Raw genomic sequence first — 5,124 nt, 5'->3', positions numbered from 1 at the left:
CGCCCCCAGGCGCTAGTACCACACCAAGGGGGTGCTAGAGGGGGCTCCAACACCACCCGTGAGCATGGTAGCGGAAGAAGAGAAAGAGGATGTGGGGCGCTAGCGGGACTCTAAAGGGGCGCTACCCACACCAGGGGCCAGGGGCGCCAACACCCTCCTAATCCAGTTTCTCTCTCTGCCACACGTCATAATATTATTGGTTCTTGGCTCTGCTGGAGCCCCCACTAAAGCCCTCACACCCCTTAGTCTAATGGTAATTGTGTCAATTTCACACTTTTGCAATTCAAAATTGGTAAAGGTTTTAAGTGTGTAACTCATAAAGAAAATCTTTAAATACCAATTTCAAATTTTATAAAAGATAGTCAAAGAGATACTAAGAAAAGTGCAAAAGTGATCTTAGATATAGAGAGACAAAGGTGTTTATGAGTTGTATTTCTAAGTTATTTATGTTAATTAATCTTGTAATTTTAAAACAAAATTAAAATTCAAGCCGAATTCCAATTATAATTCAAAAATGGATTATAACAACAAATTCAATTTCTGTCTAATTTAGATAAACAAAATTATAGAAAAAAATTATATATAATTCAAATCCATAAATCCAATTAGTCGTTTCAAAATCATTGAATTCAATCTAATTCAAAAATTAAATTCTAGATTTTGTTCAAACGCTAATCGTTTCAAGATTTTAAAACAGACTAAAATTTATAATTAGAATTCAGTCCACCTAAAATTTCTGGTTCACAAACCATTTCCCAAAAAGTCCAAATCTAAACAACCGAATCCAATAAAATCACACTCATAATAAACCGGTTTCAAAAACATAAAAACATAAGGTGTAAAAACAAAAATGAAACAATTTAGAAATTAAATAAAAAGTTTCATCCCACACTATGCAAATGGAAGTTACTTAGATACACCTCCAACATGAAAGTGGTCCCCACCCATCTTTGACCAGAACCCCCCCCCCCAACCCACCCCCATTCATTAACCATAGTTAAACCCCTAGTTAAATCTCACCACACGTGTGTAGCGAAAAAAAAAGAAAAAAAAATTAGAACTACTAGTAGTAGTATACTAGTACCTTGGTCACATATCATGCTAATAATAAATCCACCTCTCCTCTTCTTCTTCTCTATTGCCTTAGCATTTTTCCCTCTATATTTCATATCAACATTCATGTATTAATATTATTATTATTATTATTATACATATATAAGCATGCCAGGCAGCTTACAATCATTGGATGTAAATTTCCAAATTCCTTACCACTTCCGGTGTCCAATCTCACTCGAGTTAATGACCGACCCGGTCACCGTCTGCACTGGTCAGACCTACGACCGGTGCAGCATCGAGTCATGGACATCCACCGGACACGCCACGTGTCCGGTCACCAGACTCCCATTAACAGACTTCACATTAATCCCAAACCACACACTCCGCAGGCTTATCCAAGCCTGGTGTGTGGCCCACCGACCGTACGGTGTCCAACGGATCCCCACGCCAAAACAACCGGCTGATCCAGCTACCGTACGGTCGTTGCTTAACCAAGCTGGTATAGAATCTTGTGCCAGCTTGGTGAGGCTAACCGCTGTCAAGCGGTTAGCTTCACTTGCACGTGACTCCGATAAAAACCGCGCGGTCTTGGTCCAGTCACAAGCACGTGAGGTTTTTATCGGAGTATTATTTAGAAACAGTTGCTTAAGTTTAAATTTTAACTCTAACTCGAATGAGTTAGAGGTTGAATCGTTAGCGGTGTTATCGATGCTTTCGTTATCGGAATCAGAGTGTGTGTTGATTATATCGGATCCGAATCGAATTAAGTACCTAATTTCGGGTTTGGACCATTCGTCGATTGAAGTTAGGGTTAATTCCGCTTTGTTAATCGAGAACTTACTCGCATTAACGAAATCACATGAAATTAGAGCGGAAATTAGTAAACACGAACACGTGTTTGAGCGGATCGTCGGGATATTAAAGTATATCCCAACGTATCCGCGAGCAATAAAGGTTGGGATTAAAGCGTTATTCGCTTTATGTTTGGTTAAGGAGCATAGACATAAAGCGGTTGGCGCTGGTGCGACGGAGGCGATAATTTGTAACATTTCGGATTTCGAGAAATGTGACGCGGAACGGGCGTTGGCGATAGTTGAGCTTTTGTGCCGGGTTCCGGAAGGGTGCGCGGCGTTTGCGGCGCACGCGCTTACGGTGCCGGTTTTGGTTAAGATTGTTTTGAAGGTTTCGGACCGGGCGACAGAGTACGCGACGGGCGCGTTGTTGTCGCTTTGTTCAGGGGTGGAGCGGGTGCGGGATGAGGCGGTGGTGGTTGGAGTGGTGACGCAGTTGTTGTTGGTGGTGCAAAGTGATTGTACGGAGCGGGCGAAGCGAAAGGCGCAAAAGTTGTTGAAATTGTTACAGGATTCGTGGCCCGACAAGACGGTTAGGAATTCGGATGATTATTTCGCATGCAGCAACGTCGTTCCGTTTTGATCCGTAAATTGGTGAAAATGTCCTTTTTAACGGTCAAAGTAAACAAAATGGTTGTTTGACAGCTTTTTCCCGTAATGCTTACCTTCAATCTTGTTAACCCGTACGCTTTTTGAACATTAGCCGACGTGATTTCAACTAACATAATTATGTCACGTGTCATAAAACTGTCGGGTCGATTTTCGGAAAATCTCGTCGGCTCCGACGAGATTTTTAAAAAACTATCGATATGACGGTTTTATGACGCGTGACAGAATTGTATTAGTTGAAAATTCCGTCGGCTAATTATTAAAAAGTATATAGGTCAGTCAGATTTAATGTAAACATTAGGAGAAAAATGTTAGATGTATACTTTGTTTAATTTAACTGGTTAAATGGACATTTTAGTTATTTTATTTTTGTGTTTGTGGATGATTTTAGTTCACTTTTTTTTAGTTTTGAAAACAAAAGTTGTTTTTAGAAAAAAGAGAGTATTATTGAGGTTCTAGAAAGTGGTGGTGGGGTATATAAAAGAGGATGAAGATATGTATGTAACAAATTTTTGGATGCCTTTTGCTAATGGAAAACTTGAAGTTTAATTTTATAAATTTATTTATTTAAGAATAATCGGTCAACAGCTGACCACTCTATCAGTGAGTTATTGAGAAATAACGAGAGATTCGATCTCGTAGAGTTCCATTCCCAATACTATTTTCTTCAATATTACTCAAAATATTTGTTCATGTTTACATAAGGTAACTATGAAGTAGAAGACATCTATAAATGTACAATAAGAGAACACACAAAAGCTTTGGAATATTATTTATGAGTGGTCAAACGAAACCCATTATCACCTCAAACTTTTAATAATATGGTCATGATCTGTCATTACGTGCGACTATCTCCACTTTTTTTTAAAAAATAGTATATATATTTAACAATTAGTTTTCATATCAAGTTCTTTTTATATATACATTTTACAATTTACAACTACCAAATTACTTAGTTTGTATTAGTTGGAACCTCCTTATCCCGTGAGATTGAGAAAATTTTGCGTTTGTGTGACCGTACGAGTGGATTTCACTATTGAACTATAAATTTTCAGCGTTGTGTATGTAGACATGTAGTTAATTAGTTATGAGGTAATGAACATAACACAAATTAATCGAATGGTTATAAACAAACCATAAAATTACCAATACTTGCTTCCTTTTATTGGCAAACCGTTTTTTTAGTCTATATTTTTCGGCCAATAAGCTGGTGATCAATACTTTCTATATCATGTAGTTCAACTGTCTTCAAGGGACATTATGGTGGTGAAGTATTCAAATCCTACAAGAAACAAACAGGTGATTAGTAGGAGTAGATTACGTTAAGAATTGTTATAAAAAATAAAAAATAAAAACTATTAGTATAACTTGGCTAAAAAAATCCAAATTGAATTTTGGATTTTATTTTAATTTAATTTAATTTTAAGATGAGTCAATAATCATTGGTGGACATCATGTGTTTCATGCATTCATTACCTATTGATTGTGAACCTTGACTATCTTTGACCATGGTGGGATCAGAGTAGCTGGCATGTCTTATGAATTATGATCCATAAATCATCTTTCAAATTCATTAATAGGTTTATGTGCAAACAGTACTTAGTAAAAGTGTAAACCCATTTAAATTTGTTACATATATATTTATTTTTATGATTTCAGGAAAAAAAACAACAATAAAGTTAAAAATCATAAAAATGGAATATTTTTAAATATTTAACTTATATCCTCTTTAATTTTGTTTGTTCAATTAACCATACTACTAGGCTATTTGTGCAACTCGCTAATCGGAAGTTTAAGATGCCGGTTGAACACGATTACAAAAAGCCTTGAACATTTGTTACATAAAAAAAAGTGTTAAAAAAGTTATTACTCAAATGTAAGTTTAAAGACTTAATACATTAACAATAAAATAGATACATATTGATATATTTTCATGCAATAAACCAAATTTACTAAATTAAAAAAAAATCAAAAATTATTTCATTTTTTAAACTACCTTTGACCAAAAAGATAGTCCAAACAATGATAGTATGTGAGATACAAGCAAAGTATCAACAACAAAATTATGTGTTTTGAGTGTGGCTTCAAACACTCATAGTTCATGTCCTCAACATGAACCAAAACCCATTACTTTATGTATACCATTTTCTTCATTTTAATTTGACCAAGGTAGTCCGAGTTAGTCCGAACGGACAGAGCCCCTAGCGGTCCACCTATTGAGGGATTCCCCGGATAAAACCCGACTTCCACGCCCGTCAAACGGTACGACTTGAACATTGGCAATCCAGAGTCATCCCTCATATCTCCCATATAAATTGATGATAGTAAGATTTGAACCTCTGCCTCTCACTAATAAAGTGAGGCTCTATCATTAAGCCACTTACAAGTGAAAATAATTTTTGAATTCATATCTAAAGAAACATCAAACTGATTCATATCATACTTTCTAGAACAATTCATATCATATATAACATGTAAACCCCTCTTAACCTGAACAACCTTTGACCAAGAAGATAGTCCAAACAATAATAGTATGTACGACACAAGCAAAGTATCCACATAATAATTCATGTGAATACTTTTCCAACACTCATAATTCATGTATACC

The 5,124-nt window shown here is 36.0% G+C and overlaps 1 pseudogene; it reads left to right on the top strand.

Annotated features, from left to right (window-relative positions):
• Positions 1-1,098: 1,098 nt before the first annotated feature.
• On the top strand, positions 1,099-2,994 carry LOC143594840 (U-box domain-containing protein 26 pseudogene; annotated as a pseudogene).
• Positions 2,995-5,124: the final 2,130 nt, after the last annotated feature.

The sequence above is a fragment of the Bidens hawaiensis genome, unplaced genomic scaffold (assembly GCF_021521415.1).
Source record: "Bidens hawaiensis isolate Kalapana, Puna unplaced genomic scaffold, B.hawaiensis_p1.1 tig00044236_1, whole genome shotgun sequence".
Taxonomy (NCBI): Eukaryota; Viridiplantae; Streptophyta; class Magnoliopsida; order Asterales; family Asteraceae; genus Bidens; species Bidens hawaiensis.
Note: the sequence above shows the minus strand (reverse complement) of the source record. Positions and strands in the feature narration are given on the sequence as shown.